Source organism: Suncus etruscus, chromosome 14 (assembly GCF_024139225.1).
Source record: "Suncus etruscus isolate mSunEtr1 chromosome 14, mSunEtr1.pri.cur, whole genome shotgun sequence".
Taxonomy (NCBI): domain Eukaryota; kingdom Metazoa; phylum Chordata; class Mammalia; order Eulipotyphla; family Soricidae; genus Suncus; species Suncus etruscus.
Window position 1 is genome coordinate 94,590,445 of NC_064861.1, and position 20,775 is coordinate 94,611,219.

The window sequence follows — 20,775 nt, forward strand, 5'->3', positions numbered from 1 at the left end:
AACTAAGTGGGGTTCTCTGGTGGTCCTTAAGGACTGACATACTTCTAAAAATTTTCCCACATTAGCCATATCCATAAGACTGCTTGCCTGTGTAAATTTTCTGCACAGTAAAGTGGGATTTCTCATTAAAAGCTTTGCCACATTTACTGTACTTATAGGGTTTCTTTCTCTTGTGACTCTCTGATGTTTAATGAGGTCTGTCTTCTAAGAACAGAATTTGCCACAAACGACACACACAAAGGTCTCTCCTGGATAGTCTCAGATGGACTGTAAGGCCATCAACTTCTGGTTGATGCTTTTTCTACATTCACTGCATAAATAAGGTTTCTCCCCCATATGAATCCATATATGAACCATGAGATACCCTTTTTGAATGAACCCTTTCCACATTCACTACAGTTGTACAGTTTCTCTCCACTGTGTGTTTTCTGATAGATGCTAAACCGAGATTTTGTTACAGAGTGTACTACAATAAAATCATTAAAAAATTTATGTAGTCTCTGATACTCTGCTTTCTTCTGGCATATGAATTTTCTTGAGAAGATTTTCCCACATCAGCTGTGTCTATATTCCCACACTGAATATAAAGAATAAGAACGCATGTCTGTAGGCCTAAGGAAATATTCCATATAGGATAAAGAGACTAGAGGAAAAATCATTAATGGGGATTGGAGTGATGATCTAGAGGAAAGGCACTTGCCTCAATGTGGCTGAGATAGGTTCAATCCTTGGCATCTTTGAGGGTCTCTAAACCAGACACCAAAATTTTTCAAAAGAGTTTGGGAGTGTAAAAAAGAACTGTAAGTTAGGCACTGGTCTCATACAGAGTCAACCCCAATCTGATCCCTGCCACCCCCACAAGGTGCCTTAAACCCCGAACCTAAAACACAAAAATACATATTAAAATAAACTGTTAAAAATTACCCGAGTCAGGATCATTTTTTGCATGTCTGGGAACCCAGCTGAATTGGATGCTGTTGTGAATCTTCTTCATTCCTCCATACTCCTGTTCAGAAACCTGGCAGTAGTCTAAAGTGTCCCCCATCAAGGCTAATGTCCAAATCTTTCACTTTTCTTGCCATCGCTGAAGTCTTCTGCTCAGCCAGTCAAGACCTGTGGGGTGAGGAGAAAATTCTACCAGATAAGTCCCTTTTGGTTCATCACTTCTGCCACAATCCAACACAAAGCCTGGTTTCCCTGCGGGGTCAATCTCTGGCCTCTGGGAAGAAAGAGGACTTGACTTTGGAAATTCTACTTAATGAACATCCTGGTTTAAGATTGAGAGACAAGACTGACAAATAGAATAGGTGGTAAGACGCTTGCCTTGCAGGCACCAATGCATGTTCCATCCCTGACACCCTTCTAGGGTTCCCCCAGTCTGCGGAGACAAACTTGAGGGGCCAAAACTTTGACTTTTCGCGCGCTCTTCCTCCAGGCCCACCCTGCCTGGGAATACCGCTATGGCGGCCGGTGAGGGTCAGGGAGCCAATATATCTGCGCCCATGTCGCCCACTGGCAGCCGCCATGTTGGAAAATTTGCCGTACAAGAGATTGTTTGGAGAGAAGATTTAGGATACGAGGTGATTTGTGGGTGGTACAGACGCAATATTAGGGAATTGCCAATGGCTAACGCGACTGGGATTAGAGAGACAGTACTCAAGTTGCACAGTGATGACATGGATTCCACATGAGCATTTCTAGCAGTGATGCCTTCGTGCAGAGGCAGGAGAAAGCCCCGAGGACCATTGGTTTTGCCACAAAAATGAACCTAATTTGAACTGTTCATGACTCCACGTGAATTTTCCGTTATTGGCATTTAGTTAAGGATTTTAATGTGTGTGTGTGTGTGTGTGTGTGTGTCTGAGAGAGAGAGAGAGAGAGAGAGAGAGAGAGAGAGAGAGAGAGAGAGAGAGAGAGAGAGAGAGAGAGAGAGAGATATGGGGGCCAAAGGAACCCACATCAGAAGCAGAACAGTCCAGTTTCTGAAGTGTTAAATGACAGAAAAAAAGTTATGTGCCTCCAAAACTCCTCGAAAGGCCAGCAGTAGGCTGAAAACTCCCACTGAAATGTGATAAACTGGGAGAAAGCATGTGGGGTTCCCAGAAACCCAATGTCATGAGAGTCCACTGAGGGTCAGTCCCTGCCCTGCCCTTCAAGATTGAGGAACTGACAGCTGCATGGTAGGGAGAGGTGAAGAGACTTGGCTATGGGACGTGGTGAGTTGGAGCAGAGCAGCTCCAAGAACATTCCTCCACCAGGAGAGGCCTCTGAAGGCCCAGTTGGACACACTATATGCATAAATCAGCAACTACAGAATCCTCTAGGTCTAGGCCTTCACTCACAACAAAAATACGGTTCCCTCTCTAAAGGAATTGAGCTGATTCTTCAGAGTTTTCAGAATACAATGATGTCAACAAATAGAGAAGCACAAGGTTCTGAATGTTTGCCAGATGATACTGAGCTCAACACAGATTTTATTACAATAAGAGTAATGTAAGTTGACACTAAGCTATCAGCCCCCCCAAAAGGTGTATCCCAACTTCCTCCTTTTTATAATAATATATTACTATCTTTTTTAAACACCTTGATTACAAATATGATTGTAGTTGGGTTTCAGTCATGTAAAGAACACCCCTTCACCAGTGCAACATTCCCACCACCAATGTTCCAAATCTCCCTCCTTCCACCCCACCCCTGCCTGTAGACAGGTTTTCTACTTCCCTCATTCATTCACATTGTTATGATAGTTTTCAGTGTAGTTATTTCTCTAACTGCACTCATCAGTCTTTGTGGTGAGATTCATGTCGTGAGCTGGACCTTCCAGCCCTCCTCTCTTTGTCTCTGAGGATTATTGCAAAAATATCTTTTTTATTAAAACCCATAGATGAGGGAGACTGTTCTGCATCCATCTCTCTCCCTCTGACTTATTTCACTCACCGTAATAGATTCCATGTACATCCATGCACGGGAAATTTCATGACTTCATCTCTCCTGACTGCTGCATAATATTCCATTGTGTATATGTACCACAGATTCTTTAGCCATTCATCTGTTGAAGGGCATCTTGGTTGTTTCCAGAGTCTGGCTATTGTAAATAGCCCCGCAATGAATATAGGTGTGAGGAAGGGATTTTTGTATTGTATTTTTGTGCTCCTAGGGTACATACCTAGGAGTGGTATTGCTGGATCGTATGAAAGCTCAATTTCCAGGTTTTGGAGGAATCTCCATATCGCTTTCCAGAAAGGTTAAACTAGACAGCATCCCTACCAGCAGTGAATAAGAGTTCCTTTCTCTCCACATCCCCGACAGCACTGCTTGTTCTCATTCTTTGTGATGTGTGCAAATCTCTGCAGCGTGAGATGGTACCTCATAGTTTTCTTGACCCGCATCTCCCTGATGGTTAGTGATGTGGAGCATATTTTCATGTGCCTTTTGGCTTCCTCCTTTCTTAAACCACTTCCTTACTGGCAAGGTCACATTCTCGACCTTTCCTCTCCTGGTTGATGTATATTTGTATAATTAAGAAAAGACTGTTTGGTTTGGTATGCAGAGATATCACCTGGTGCAGACTGGATTAATGACTCTCTCCTGAGTGGCTAGGCTTATTATTTCTTCGCCACTAATCTACTTCTTCAGACCCAGCCACCTAAAGACACTTGGTGTTTGGGTTGCTTTCAAAAATTTTTATTTACAACTGGCTGGAGAGATAGCACAGCCATAGGTATTTGACCTGGGACGGATCTGGGTTCAATTCCAGGTATTCCATATGGTCCCCTAGCCTTACAAGAGTGATTTCTGATTGCAGATTTCAGAGTAACCTAGATTAATCTCTTGATGACATTTGCATCAGACATTGTATTGCTGGTTAAATTGTGAATTCTACCTATATAGGTCTTAGTGCTACTGTTTAATTCTATGACTCAATGTAGATAACTTTGTATTCAACTTTTGTCATTTGATATAAGTTTGCACAGTTCCAGGGAAATCTATGCTGTAAGAATTGTAATGGTTCTCAGCTATCCATGTGAATGTTTCCCAATTGCTGTGATGTTTGATTGTGTATATTATTTAGCTGCTTCTGAAAATTATGTATGTTCTAATGTCTTTGTCCACAAAAGTTGATGGGGGAAAATACTCAGATACTATAGATTACTGATACAATGCTCAGTATAAGAAGGTTCTAGCAAACTTATTTTCAAATTGCACGTATCTGCAGAAATGTTTCTAAGATGTTGTTTACAAAAGTTTATGAAAAGAAACTCGGATGTTCTAGATTTGTATTACACTGCAAGAAGTGAGTGTTGAGCATGCAGGGTGTGGCCCCAAAACATATATATACATATATATGTATATATGTATGTATAGATAGTCTCTGACATCTAGCAGATGTCAAATTTTCAATCACCCAGAGAAAAAATAACAACAGAAATGGCAAGGATCCAGAACAAAATCAAATTCTAAGCACACAAAACTTCTCACTGACTCCTTGGTTCTTCTACATGGGGCTAATTCACATTTCTTATGGAAACAGTATATCCTACAACAGTACGCAATTTATGTAGAAAACTGTCCTTGATGAACAATCACAGTGCTGGTTTTTTGTCCAAGTGCCTATACCGCTTAGTCCATGAATCCATCATTACTAGGGAACTTGCATGTGGAAGGCTAAACGTCACTTTAAGACTGATTTTTTTTTTCTTTCAAGGTTGAATCTCTGGTGCCATTATTAGTAGACATTCGGCATCAGATTCCCTCTGTTGGCATTCAGACATCTACATTCGACCATTTTTAACCAAGTAACTATTTCCAGATGTGATTACAATAAACTTAAAATGAAATGCTGGGTAGCTTTTGATATCTACTTGAAAATACAAGAATTTATTCAGGAAGATTGAATAAACTGGCAGCTCAACAGCATAGAAACAGAAAACACTCTACCCCACTGGGCCCCCAAATTTGGGAATCCTCATCCAGATGAAGCAGTACCTGAGCACACTAGTTTCTTGTCGAATGAGCAAAAAGGGACTGACAAAGGGGAAATTGGCAGCCATGATTGCAGCTAAGTTCTCCAACAATATAGTGGGTTTACTCATAATTGACATTACCACTTGAAAGGAGCAGGAGAGGGAGTAAAAGCACACAAAAGTGCTCACCAGGAGAAAGATTCTTTGGGTAGCTCTGGTCTCAGGGGACGACAGGAGGGAGATGTTGTTTGTGCGTAGGTGCTGGATCCTCTGTTTGTGCTGGTATAAGATGTAAAGCATGAAGATGTTGGCCCCAAGCATGATCCCCAGACAGAACACATCAGGAAAGGTGTTCAGCACTGCATGAAATATATCACTGTGTGGTTCAGTCAAGACAGCAGAATAATACCCATAGACTTTTTTGACTGAGCTGCTGTTGCTGGACGTGGCAGTAACATAGAGCGGGAAAGTATAGTTCACTAGCATGGAAATAATCCACCATAAGTAAAGAGTGAGCCCTGCATGCTTGAGGACTTTTGTTCTCAGATGGGCCCACCTGGACAGTCTGGATCTGATGGTAAACACCTGGAAGACACTCAAGAAACAGACACTACCTATGCAGACCCCTCTTCCCACTCGGTGCAGATACAGAATAATTTTGCATGCAAGATCACTGACAAAATTCTTCCACCCAAATATGGCCATTGCATTTAGGACTCCTTTAGAAAGGACCAAGAAATTGCCTACTATCAGGTGCTTAATAAACAAATCTGTTCCTCTTAACTGGCCCTTGTTGAAATGAAGGACCATGTAATGATGGACAAGTGAGAGATTGCCCAAGCCCCCTACTACAGTCTGAATTATTAAGACCACTCCTATTGTCAAACACATCATCCCAGTCCTGGGATATCCCTTGATTCCTAATATTGATCTTGAGCTAGAAATTCTGAGGTGGGATATGACGCTTGACCAGAGATTTGAAAAACAATCCACTGAAATCCAATGTTCTTTACTTACCCTCACTCCTGCCTACATACATGGGCCTACTGTTTTTCCTATTATTTTGCTTCTATTAGTCATTGTGCAATGGTTCACTATTTCTGAAAAAACAATATGTGTGTAAAATCACTCCCATGAATGTACCCTACAGAGAATTTAACTCTTCACCACCATGTAGCAGAGTTGCCAGTAAGTTCGTTTTACACTCATTACAAAGAATTGCAAAATATTTACCTAGATCTGCATACAGCTCAGACTCAAGTGGTGGTGACCAGCTGAGGTGCTAACAATGCTCATAAATGGATGCCAGGTACAACAGTGAAGATTCAGTTGTGCTCACTAAATCAATGCAGTGATGTGGCAAATCTCTGGCTGGTTTGAAATGGTCTGTTTTATCTATTATTCCTAAGAAAATCCCACCTATGTGTCCTCATGTTTCATTGTGCAGGTGTATCTGCAGAATGGAGTAAAAAATAAGGTGACTGAAAAGGCGTAAACGATTAGATGTAAAAGTGTTAGGAAAATTAGCAATATTTCAATAAATATTAATATTAGTAATAAAGTTAACAGTATTTTCCTAAAAAGTATTAGGGAAATAAAAAATAAGATTACTATCTGTAGTATACCTTTGCATGATGTAAAAAACTAATAACACAAGTCCTTAGACAAAACCACTCACCACCTATCCATGAAACATTGCATGTAGTGAATGTAACAGTGACTTGTACTTTTAGATCAGGAACATGAGCATAATAGAACTTTTCTCAATTTCCTAAATTTTGCCACAGAAGTCTAATACATGATAAAATAGTGTAAGAGTAAGGAAAAGATTATTACATTGAAGACATACACACATTAATGTCAACATTATTAGGCTGAGGGAAGTGAACTAGAGGAAGAGGGATAAACATGGAAAAATCTCACTTATCTGTGGGATATAAAGAAAATAAGACATTTGTGGGCATGTTATCTGGAGACAATAGAGAGACGAATCAGCAGGACCAATCATTGATAGAAAACTGGCCACAAAGAGTGGAGAGTGCACTTACAGTAGAATACGATGTACTATCGAAGGGACGTACATGGCATCCCTTCATTAACAGTAGTGAAACCTGTGGTGTCAAAAAAGAAAAAAGAGAAGTAAAATGCCTTCCCTAGAAACAAGTGAAGGAGGGTGGATTGGGAGAAAGAGGGCACTAGGCACTGTGAGAGGGAAACTGTCGACATTGATGATGGCACCTGCGTACTTGAGAACATTATTGTGTATTGTATGACTATAATTTAACCATCACAACTTTATATGTAAAAAAACTGTAGTATTTGCACCTTGTATCCATAGTGTTTAAATAAAAATTCAACGACTAGGAATGCACAAGATTCTGTAAATAACCCTGAAAAGACAGAAACTTCATAACTATAAAAAGACATGAATTAGGGGCCGGGCGGTGGTGCTAGAGGTAAGGTGCCTGCCTTGCCTGCGATAGCCTTGGATGGACCACAGTTTGATCCCCCGGCGCCCCATATGGTCCCCCAAGCCAGGAGCGACTTCTGAGCGCATAGCCAGGATTAACCCCTGAGCGTCACCGGGTGTGGCCCAAAAACCAAAAAGAAAAAAAAAAAAAAAGACATGAATTGCAATCTCCAAGACATGTTTTTTGAAGTTCTTCCATTTTATTAAGATGCTAACTTAAGAATTCATAACAGAATATTTTTAATCCATAGAAACCATATAATGTGAGCCTTCTTTTCACGTTGAAACTCTTACTATGTCAATACTAATTTTTCACTTTCTTTTTGTATTTTTTATTTATTTTTTATTTTTAAGTATATTTTTAATATAACTTATTTAAACACCTTGATTACATACATGATTGTATTTGGGTTTCAGTAATGTAAAGAACACCACCCATCACCAGTGCAACATTCCCCTCACCAATGTCCCAAATCTCACTCCTCCCCACCCGACCCCCGCCTGTACTCTAGACAGGCTTTCTATTTCCCTCATACATTCTCATTATTAGGATAGTTCAAAATGTAGTTATTTCTCTAACTAAACTCATCCCTGTTTATGGTGAGCTTCATGAGGTGAGCTGTAACTTCCAGCCCATCTCTCTTTTGTATCTGAAAATTATTATTGCAAGAATGTCTTTCATTTTTCTTAAAACCCATAGATGAGTGTGACCATTCTGCATATCTCGCTCTCTCTCTCTCTCTCTCTGACTTATTTCACTCAGCATAATAAATTCCATGTACATCCATGTATAGGAAAATTTCATGACTTCATCTCTCCTGACAGCTGCATAATATTCAAGGAGGAAACTGCATTCTCCAAGCAAGTGAAAGCAGAGATTAACAGATGGGAATATAATAAACTGAGAAGCTTTTGCACCTCAAAGGAAATAGCGCCCAGGATACAAGACCCACCCACTGAGTGAGAGAAACTATTCACCTAATACTCATCAGATAAGGAGCTAGTCTCCAAAATATACAAGGCACTGACAGAACTTTACAAGAAAAAAACATCTAATCCCATCAAAAAATGGGGAGAAGAAATGGACAGACACTTTGACAAAGAAGAAATACAAATTGCCAAAAGACACATGAAAAAATGCTCCACATCACTAATCATCACGGAGATGCAAATCAAAACAACTATGAGGTACCACCTCACACCCCAGAGATTGGCACACATCACAAAGAATGAGAACAAGCAGTGTTGGCGGGGATGTGGAGAGAAAGGAACTCTTATCCACTGCTGGTGGGAATGCCGTCTAGTTCAACCTTTCTGGAAAGCGATATGGAGATTTCTCCAAAAACTGGAAATCGAGCTCCCATATGACCCAGCTATACCACTCCTCGGAATATACCCTAGGAGCACAAAAATACAATACAAAAATCCCTTCCTTACACCTAGATTCATTGCAGCACTATTTACCATAGCAAGACTCTGGAAACAACCAAGATTCCCTTCAATAGACAAATGGCTAAAGAAACTGTGGTAGAAATACACAATGAAATATTATGCAGCTGTCTGGAGAGATGAAGTCATGAAATGTACATGGATGTACATGGAATCTATTATGCTGAGTAAAGTAAGTCAGAGAGAAAGAGAGAATTTTTCAGTTTCCACCTTAACAGGAAAAAGGCTCACCTGGTCAAGTGACTATGAATACTATACTAAAATGAAAGAAAAAAAGTACTAATAAGGATAGAAGGAGAGAGACCATGAAAGGTTTTTTTGTACATAGAATTACTGCCTCTCAAAGTACATCACTCTAAGACAAATCATTTGCATTCCATTTATTTCTTAAAACCCTGTATTCTGCACAAGATTATGGGATTCCTAAAAGGGAGGTAGCACAGCAGGCCAACAAATAACTATATCCTTAAACATCCTAACTCCACATGCTGGGCCTGTCCATCCACCCAAAACTGCCTGTTTTCCTCCTGGTCACTTAAACAGATTCTCTCATGGTCTCTGCCTCTGGCTAATTTAAAACTCACCCAGCTCCTTCCTTTGTCAGCACCTGGAGCTCAAGCTGAGGATCAAGGCGCAGGAGTGTTCAGGTGGGAGGCCCCCAGAACGAGATTTTATGGAATGGGAATTCTCCCGCCACCTCATCCACATGGAACAGCAATTACCACTTCTCAAGTGGAGTGCAGACTTGGAGGAGAAACTTTTGAAACTTTTCTAAGTGATTATTCACTAATAAGCAATTACGCATTTACAATTAGCCCTCTTTGGTGGCCTCTGTCATCTTCCAGAAGATCTGTTCCTTCTGGGATCCCTGGAGTCGGTGTTGCTCAAGGGCAAAGAACTGGAAATGGTGAGTGTGCCAAGGTAGGACACAATGGACTCCTGAGTCTTCCTGGATTTCTTGGTTCCCTGAGCTGTTCTCTACTCACCCCTCCTTCTTTCTCAACTTCACAGCACTCAGTAGATCTGTCAGAAAATATGAGTTTTGTGGAGTGGACATAGGTGGGCATTGATCCTTCCCAATGAAAGGCCTTGCATCCTGTGGGTAGATATCAAGCAATGGGGTGTCGGGTTAGATAGTAGCTGTATTATGGTTATTTTGAGGAGTCTCCAACATGTTTTCCATAAAGGTGAACTAAACAACATTCCCACTAGCAGCACATGGTTTTTCATTTCCCCATACATGAACCACCAGCACTGATTGTTTAGATTCATTGATATGTCATTCTTGCTGGTTTGAGATACTTATTGACTACTTCATTGGAATTTCCCTCATAATAAATGACAATAAATGCTTTTTGATGTGCCTATGAGCAATCTGTCTCTCTTCTTTAGAGAAGGGTTTGCTCATCTTCTCTCTGAATTTTTAGTGTGATTACTGAATTTCTTTTTTTTTGGTTTTCTGGGCCACACCCATTTGATGCTCAGGGGTTAACTCTGGCTAAGCACTCAGAAATTGCCCCTGGCTTGGGGGGACCATATGGGACGCTGGGGGATCGAACCGTGGTCCTTCCTTGGCTAGCGCTTGCAAGGCAGACACCTTACCTCCAGTGCCACGTCACCGGCCCCTGGATTTCTTGATGCGGAGTTTTTTTGACTAATTTGTGTATCTTGAATAATAGTTCTATACTGATATATTATATGCCATTCTCCTCTCCCTATTTTAGCCTCTTTCTTTTGTCAAGCTAAAAGTTTTGTTTGTGTGTTTGGGTCTGGGGTCCAAACTGGTATTGCTCAGGGGTTACTCTTGGCTATGTACTTATGAATTACTTCATGCACTGCTTGCGGGACCATATTGAATACTGAGGATCAAACACACATCAGCTGCTTGCAAGAAAAATGTTCCTCCCATTCGCTAAACTATCGCTCTATTACCTTTTGTGTATGTAAACATTTTAATGGGATTATTATGTTACTGACCCTACCCTGATTGGTGATTGTGACCTACCCTAGGGTGTGACCTGGCATTCTGCTCCCACCCTAGGGTGGTTCCTGATTCTGCTCCCACCATTGCGTGGTATCTGATCCCACCATTGGGTGGTACCTGATTCTGGGGCATAAAAGCAAGGGTCTGTGGAAGACGAGGGACTTTTTTCCTGTAGCCTATTCTTAGGCCTTTTGGCTTCGGCCTCTTCACAGAATAATGAGCTGCTTTTCCTGTTGACTTCCTTCCCACTGCATTCACCTCAGAACTGCCGACTGAACAGGGTAACAGACTCGTGGTCCGAACTGGAGGGGAAAGGCCTCATCCTCCATCCCTCCATCAGTCAACCTCTTCAGGGGCTGATTTACAACATTACTCATACAGAAACTTTGAACTTTGATGTGCTCCTTTATATATTCTTTGATATATACATATATATTGCCTTTATGCATATTCTTTGATAAATAAACATTATTTGATATATATAGTGCCTTTGCCAGTAAAATTAAATGTAATTCAGAACACTTATGAGGTTATAATTCTGAGTATTCTGTCCAATTTTCAACAATAGATTTCATGAAATCTGGTTGAAACTCAGGGTCTTTGATACTTCAAATTGATTTTCATTGAGGGTGCAATATGTATACAGTCACATATTTTTGCATCTTCTGTTCCTGTTTCTTCAATAAAGAACACGGTGTATTGCTCCATGTCTGGACCCAGCTTGAGAGATGCAACAATAAGTTTTTGTTAAAGCTCTGATAGTATTCAGCAGTGAGCATACCTGGATAGGGGCTTTTTGTTTGGGGTAGGAAAGGATTTTTAATAACTAGTTCAATTTCATTTTTTGTTATTGATCTATTCAGTTTCTTCATTCAGTTTTGAGGTTTTATGGGTCTAGAAATTCATTCGTTTCTTCTAGGATCTCCAAATTTCCAGCACAGAATTATTCATAGTAGCCTGTTAATGTTCCTTGACTACACTAAATTCGATACTTTGAGTTTTGTTTTGGTGACTGCCATATACTCTGTTGATAGTTGTTGGTTTTGTTTTGTTTTGTTTTGGCTACACCTGGCAGGCCTCAGTGTTTACTCATGTCACTGTACTCAGAGATCTAGCTTGGCTCCGCATACCACATGTAGTATTTGGGATCAAACCCATATGCAAAAAACCCATATGCGTCCTACTCACTACACATTCACTCAGGACTCACATAGTGTCTTTTTTCTTTAATAAATTTATTTACTAAATTGATCTTTGTTGCATTTGTTGCAGTTGTTGTTGTTTGCACTGGCCCAGTAAAATATGGGGGAAATTGAAAGGAAAAGTCTTGGCGTAAATACAAGGAGAACTTACCTCTGAAGTATTCTGGCATAAGATCAACTCTGGGCTCCTGGTACACTAAGTTGTCCTATATCTGAGTCAAGTAGAATTTTTTTTGCACAATCACTGTTGTTGGTGTCAGGTTTCTGTAGTTAGAGATCCCGATTTCTGTGGATATCATACACCGAAGTCAGAATGATTTCTGCATCCTCTCGTTCCACCTCACCATTAAAGGGTAATGTGGAGAGCCCTACCCTGAAAGCAGCTTGTTGCTGTTGTTAAATTGTCTGGGTGTTAAAAGAAACCCTTTGTTGTAAGTCAATAACAGGCCAGAAAGAGGGTCTTCCCTGATAGAGATTTGCTTCCTGATGATGTTGTAGACATTTGTGGTTGTTTCTGTACATGGTGTCCATGGTTTAGGGGTGAATGGACAATGCCCATTCTCCTGAGGCTTAAGCCAAGTCATATGACAAAGTTCAGGGTGTAAGGCCCCACTGCATTACAAACTTTGTGTGTTCCTAATTCTATTAGATAAGAACTTGTTTGAATATGTAATACTTTCCCATTTTAATGTGCCTATGCAAAAATGGAACAGTGCTACAGGGTATTATTTGTGCATATGGGGTCTGAGGGAAGAAGTCCAACAATCCCTGTAACTTGGTTCTAACATGAACTCTAAAAAGAAACTTTTCTACCAGAATTCCTTATTGAACAGATCATGCTCACAGGCTCGCACGCTTGCAGGCCCACAGGCGCACGTATGCGCGCGCACACATGCACACACACACACACACTGTCGCTATATAAGATTATATTCATGTATCTTTTAAGTTTTTAGAAATAGTAATGGTGGGTGTAAAATCTGGAGAACCATTTTGATTGGTGATTTGGCCTTATGAAATCTTAAAAACAGCCCCCAGTAGTCCCATATTAGGAAATTCCCTCGAGTGGGGGACTTCTCAGAAACTGAGTCTAGTAGCAATCAAAGGTCCACATTAAAGGGAGGTGGAGGCACATAGTTTCTTAACACAGGTTATATCTTGCTGGCAGCAAAACTTTGTTCTGTGCTGCTCTATAGAGCTTCGTGATTTCAGATCTTCCATTTGAATCTTGGATACAATCTGAGTTGATATTTTTATGACATTAGTACAGTTTGAACTTTATTCTTTGGCATCCAGACTCAGTTCCTCCTGACTTTCTGCCCCTTTGTGTCTCCAAGAGTTTCTAAAAGGTAAAAAAAAAAGAAGAGAGAGAGTTTTTTTGACCTGCATCTCCCTGATGGTTAGTGATGTGGAGCATATTTTCATGTGCCTTTTGGCTTCCTCCTTTCTTAAACCACTTCCTTACTGGCAAGGTCACATTTTCGACCTTTCCTCTCCTGGTTGATGTATATTTGTATAATTAAGAAAAGACTGTTTGGTTTGGTATGCAGAGATATCACCTGGTGCAGACTGGATTAATGACTCTCTCCTGAGTGGCTAGGCTTATTATTTCTTCGCCACTAACCTGCTTCTTCAGACCCAGCCACCTAAAGACACTTGGTGTTTGGGTTGCTTTCAAAAATTTTTATTTACAACTGGCCGGAGAGATAGCACAGTCATAAGGTATTTGACCTGGGATGGATCTGGGTTCAATTCCAGGTATTCCATATGGTCCCCTAGCCTTCCAAGAGTGATTTCTGATTGCAGATCTAGCAGTAACCTAGATTAATCTCTTGATGATATTTGCATCAGACATTATATTGCTGGTTAAATTGTGAATTCTACCTATATAGGTCTTAATGCTACTGTTTTATTCTATGACTCAATGTAGATAACTTTGCATTCAACTTTTGTTGTTTGATATAAGTTTGCACAGTTCCAGGGAAATCTATGCTGTAAGAATTGTAATGGTTCTCAGCTATCCATGTGAATGTTTCCCAATTGCTGTGATGTTTGATTGTGTATATTCTTTAGCTGCTTCTCAAAATTATGTATGCAAATATGTTCTAATGTCTTTGTCCACAAAAATTGATGGGGGGAAAATACTCAGATACTATAGATTACTGATACAATGCTCATTATAAGAAGGTTCTATCAAACTTATTTTCAAATTGCATGTATCTGCAGAAATGTTCCTAAGATGTTGTTTACAAAAGTTTATGAAAAGAAACTTGCATGTTCTAGATTTGTATTACACTGCAAGAAGTGAGTGTTGAGCATGCAGGGTGTGGCCCAAAACATATATATATATACACATATATATGTATATATGTGTGTATGTATGTATGTATGTATAAATAGTCTCTGGCATCTAACAGAGTCCCCTGAACACCACCAGGAGTGATCCCTGAGAACAGAGCCAGTAGAAAGCCCTAAATGTAGTCATACACACCCCCACACACAACCCCCACAAATAACCCCAGCACACTCAACTCATAAGCCCAGAGCACTGTGGTGGTCGCCAGGATAGGAGGCATGAGAAAAGGAATTATCAATTGAACAACAGAAGTTTCCATGGTTCAGTAAGAATTTCAGATCCTGGGGCCGGGCGGTGGCGCTGGAGGTAAGGTGCCTGCCTTGCCTGCGCTAGCCTAGGACGGACTGCGGTTTGATCCCCCGGCGTCCCATATGGTCCCCCAAGAAGCCAGGAGCAACTTCTGAGCGCATAGCCAGGAGTAACCCCTGAGCATCACAGGGTGTGGCCCAAAAACCAAAAAAAAAAAAAAAAAAAAAAAGGGGCCGGAGAGATAGCATGGAGGTAAAGCATTTGCCTTTCATTCAGGAGGTCATCGGTTCGAATCCCAGCGTCCCATATGGTCCCCCGTGCCTGCCAGGAGCAATTTCTGAGCCTGGAGCCAGGAATAACCCCTGAGCACTGCCTGGTGTGACCCAAAAACCAAAAAAAAAAAAAAAAAAAAAAAAGAATTTCAGATCCTGGAGCAACGGTGCAGTGGTAGGGCATTCGCCTTACATGTGGCTGACCCAGGATGGACCTCGGTTTGACCAACCAGCATCCCATATGGTCCCCCAAACCAGGAGCAATTTCTGAGTACGTAGTCAGGAGTAACCCCTCAGTGTCACTGGGTGTGCCCCCCCCCAAAGAATTAGAGATCCAGATGATTAAATGAGATTGCCTCTGTGTATCAACCTTATGGAATTTTGTAATGAGACCGATCTTATGGTATGTTCTTCTCTTTTTTGGGGGGGAGGCACACTCAGTGATGCTCAGGGCTTACTCTTGGCTATGCACTCAGAAATCGTTTCTAGCTTTGGGGACCATACGTGATGCCAGGGGATGAAACCCCGGTCCATCCTAGGCTAGCGCTTGCAAGGCAGACGCCTTACCTCTAATGCCACCGCTCCGGCCCCTTATGGTATGTTCTTATCTCAAACATGTACATACATGTTGAATTAAATAAATAACGATGGGGCTGGATGGAGGTGGATGGCATTCCAGGCCACGTGGCTTCGCAACCCCCATCCAACCTGCGGGTCCCAGGCCCAGGTGATTGGCGAAATCAGACTCATCCACAAACAGGCATCATGAACCATCAGCTTTATTCATCCCTATCCACCACATGTGTGGCCTCTATCCTAACCTTTCAAGTACAGCCATACTTCGCTAGCCCTGCGTCTTAACTCCTTTCAGCCATCTTCCCTTTGGGCTCCATGCTGGTCAAAGACCAGAACACAGAAACCCAAAAGCCAGAGATCCTAGCAGGGCAGAAAAGGGAAGCCCTAATCCCCTGGCTCAAAGGCTTATATACTTATTCCAAGACCCCTCCCAGGAATGGGCGGGGTCTAGCAGGTAAGGTCACACCTAATATTCAGTTCCCAAGACCCCTCCCAGAAATGGGTGGGTCTCAGGTAGCTACACCTAAATCCAGGGTCTCAGATAGGTACACTACATTTCCCCCTTTTCTGAAATATAAAGACCCTTTTGTAATTCTGACTCCACCTTTAGCCAAAGGTGGGTTAATATTTACATACAACAACGTAATAAAGTGAAAATTAATATACCAGCCCTTTTCAAAAACAACATTTTTGCAAAATATACTATACACCTGTAACTTAAAATTCTCTTAATGCTTTTTTACCAAGCACTATTCCGGAACTTTCATGTTCCTATACTTTTAAACTATATTGGGGGAACTTTCTGTTCCTATTAACCTTCCCTACACACAAGTACTTCAGCATAAATGCATAAAATACATTTTAAAAACAGGCTAAGTACATTAAAATACACACAGTAAAACATTTTGCAATTGAAAATATTAACTGGAAAACAAAACACATTTAAATTATAAAGAAAATGACTTAAGACAAAGATGCAGGTCGTTAGAAATTAGATCTTTAAATGGGCTAAGCTGTTACTACTCCTATTTTTTTTTAAACCACTAACTAACTAAAACTTTTCCCAACACCAACTATGAGTAAAATATGACTACCCACTTAGTCCCTACACCTAAAGTCCAGATGCTGGTTTGTCCCACGCTGATCTCACCACGTGGCTTCCTTCCATAGTTCCAGGCCCTGCAGCCGGTTCGCTTGCGCTGTTTTACCTTTGTGATCTGGAGGGTGGATTCCAGGTTTGCCGCTTTTCTGGAGCAGAGCTGAGCTGAGCCAAGCCAAGCCGAGCCGGTGCTTTTGGGTTGAATAGGAGCTTTTCGTGGCTTCTTTGCTGCTGGACAGGCTTCACCGCTGCCTTTTCTTCCCTCCGAGTGGCACTTTGGAAGTACCACAGCCAATGCAGCTTCTCGGCCACAGCTTCACAGGGCGCTTTTGGATGTTCAGAGTTGTAAAAGTCCAGTCCGAAGTTTTCAAAGTCGAAATCCAAATTCAAGCCAAAGGTCATTCTCAGAAAATCAGTCCATTTTCAATAGTCTTTTTTCTCCTCCGTTTCCAATTTAGACTTATAATCAGTCTTTGAGGAGGCCGAGGTTTTTGTTTATTGTAACCAAGTCTCAGTCCTGGGCTTGGGCCTGGGCTGTAGGTGATGCAAGCTTCCATCACCTTTGTTTCAATGGCCTTTGAGCCCCCAGATGGGGTGTTGGCCATCTTTGAAAATTGTGGCACGTGGACCAGGGTTTTGGGCTTAGTGCATCCGAAAAGAGCCAAAATGAAACTGAAAAGCAGAAATCTCACCATCATCGCTGTTTTCTTGGGTCCAGGTTTCAAATCACAGTTCGAGCGCCATTATGTTGAATTAAATAAATAACGATGGGGCTGGATGGAAGTGGATGTTGAAGGATTTCTCTTTGCCATCTCAGGCCACATGGCTTCGCAACCCCCATCCAGCGGGCGGGTTCCAGGCCCAGGTGAAAGGCGGAAATCAGACTCATCCAGAGACAGGCATCAGGAACCATCAGCTTTATTCATCCCTATCCACCACATGTGTGGCCTCTATCCTAACCTTTCAAGCACAGCCGTACTTTGCTAGCCCTGCGTCTTAACTCCTTTCAGCCATCTTCCCTTTGGGCTCCATGCTGGTCCAAGACCAGAATGCAGAAACCCAAAAGCCAGAGATCCCAGCAGGGCATAAAGGGGCTCAATACCCTGGCTCAAAGGCTTATATACCTATTCCAAGACCCCTCCCAGGAATGGGCGGGGTCTAGCAGGTAAGGTCACACCTAATATTCAGTTCCCAAGACCCCTCCCAGAAATGGGTGGGTCTCAGGTAGCTACACCTAAATCCAGGGTCTCAGATAGGTACACTACACATACATGTAGTCAGAAAAAAAGCACATGGAAATTTTTGCAATGATAAATAAGTTTCTGATGTGGATGTAGTAATAATCATGGGGAGATAGAACACTTGTGAACTCCTGAATTTATAATCCACTTGAAATGAGATTGGGAAACTGAGGGCACACTATAGGCATAAATCAGCCAACTACAGAATCTGCTAGGCCTTCACCCATATAGAAAATATATGTCTCTCTCTAAAGAAACGAAAGAGATTCCTTAGAGGTTTCAGAATATAATGGCGTCAACTGTTAATTGGGAGGAAATTAGAATTCATTCCCAACCTAGAGAAACTCAGGATTCTACATGGTATGCTGAGTACATTTTAAGCATATACATATACATAACATTTTTTTGGGGGGAGGGTCATACCGGGCAGAATTCTGGAGTTAATCCTGGCTCTGCATTCAGAAGTCGTTCCTGGCTTGGGGGACCACATGGAATGCCAGGGATTGAACCGGAGTCTACTTGGTGTTTACCAAATGTAAGGCAAATTGCCCTGTAGCTGTGCTATCACTTCAGCTCCAAGCCAATATATTTTTTATTACAACACAGTAGAATCACTGGATGATCTGAGATATAAAATTAATTTTGGGGGCACTCTAGCATTATTCAGATATTACTCATTCTTCTGTACTTAGGCAACACTCATGGTAGACTCCATGAAATATATGTGAATGCAGGGTCTGAGCCTGGGTTGGCTGTGTGCAAGGCACTCACCCTCCCCACTGTACTATCACTCAGGCCCCCAAATTAATATTTAACCAGCCATTCTCCTTTATTTTAACTCATCAAATGGGAAATAATTTTTTTTGAAAGACCACACTTTCCAATATGGTTGCCACTGGCCATATATCACATTCATTAGATTAATCAGTCTTCACCCTAAACTGTTATGTTATATCAGACTTCATCAACAATTTGGCATTTGTTTTCACATGTCAAAGACCCACCTCTTGAGGCCAGAGAAATAGCACAGTGGTAGGGCTCTTGCCTTGCACGCGGTCGAGCCAGGATGGACCTGGATCCCATTCCCGGCATCCCATATGGTCCCTTAAGCCTGCCAGGAGCAATTTCTGAGAACAGAGCCAGGAGTAACCCCTGAGCACCACCGGGTGTGACTTCAAAAAAAAGGAGCCAGAGAGATAGCATGGAGGTAAGGCATTTGTCTTCCCTTGCATGCAGAAGGTCGGTGGTTCGAACCTGCACATCCCACATGGTCCCCTAAGCCTGCCAGGAGCGATTTCTGAGCGTAGAGCCAGGAGTAACCCCTGAGCACTGCCGGGTGTGACCCAAAAACCAAAAACAAACAAACAAAAAACCAAAATGAAACAAAAAAGACCCACCTTGGGGGACGAATGTATAGCCTGGCTCTTCAGCCAATTTACTCTCTAACCATGGTGATGGTCCTATCATTCCAATAGATACTGCAGTCTCTGTAGGTCTCTCTCTCCATGTGATAGAAAGGTCCCCATATCATTGTTTATTCTCTCTCTAGCGTGGTTAGGATATTTTTTCTGTGGTGGCCCTGCTCCAGACATGTTTTGCCTTTTCCCTTGGGATTATAGCATGTGAAATTATTCACTATGAAAAGTTCTAGTAAATGAAATTTGAAATTTTTAATTTTTGAAATAGTCTACATGGAATTACAAATTTTTCATGATTGACTTACAGGCGTACAGCGTTTCAATACCAATCTCTTCAGTAGTGTCCATTTCCCTCCACCAATACCCTCTTACCCCCAGTTGCTGTCTCCCAGTCTTATACTTCAAAAGGAGCTTTGGAAAATATATAATATATATTAGAAGAGATTTTTAAACATTATCTACCACTTGGAAACATGAACATATTCAAATAAATTTAAGAACTTGTGCTGCTCAGAACCACACAAAGGAGAAAGCAGTAAGGGAGAGAGGGTAAGGAAATGCTCTTGAGTTCACTCTTGCTGCCCCGACTGATTCAATTAAATGAATTTCACATGCTGGAGATTCCCACAGATTGACAGTAGGTCCATGGCAATATACAACAAGACATGTACAGTAACAGAAAAAAGAAAACTGCCAAATAAAATGAGATAATGACTACATTCCCCTGGTGTAAAAGGCCATGGAGAGAGGAATATCTGTGCTGTCGTCAAAGCCCTGGGTAGACTAGATGGGGTGAAAGTGGAACCACAAAGGGGCAGTTGGCACTTTATAATCTCGCATTTATATACATACAACAGACAAACATGAGTCGAGGAACTACAGTGCTAGTACAGGAGTTATGACTTGAACCTAGCACATAGCCAATCCTGGTTCAGACCATGACACCATATTATAGTTCGAGATTGCCAGGTGCAGCTCTGGAGGCCTCTAAGCCTCTTAGGCATCCTTAGCAATACAGTTCTGAACAACAGCACATCCTCAGGCCCTTGCAAGGAACCATTGACCCACCTGGTCACAAAGTACCACTGGGAGGAACCTCTCAACCCTCCTGAGCATCTCTGGGAGATGCTGCCCACCACACACACACATGAGTCCAGTTCCCACCACGTCAGTGACATGTTCATTTATGAGACACGTTAGAAATAAAAATTTGTATATATTATTAGTTAAAATATGTAATGATGTGAGTTGTTACATGTACAGTGCACCCAGGAAGTGTATTCAGAGATTTCTCCACCTTAATGGTCAACATCGAATTCCATCTGAGAATGATAGTGTACAATCTCTCTGTCTCACTTTTACTCGCTCTCACATTTCTCTAAATACAACTATTACATTTTTAAGTACATCTAAAGTAATAACACTGTCAACACTGTTTAAAGGTATGCAATATTGTAGGTTGAAGATTTCTAGGGAAAATTAATAATACAAATTT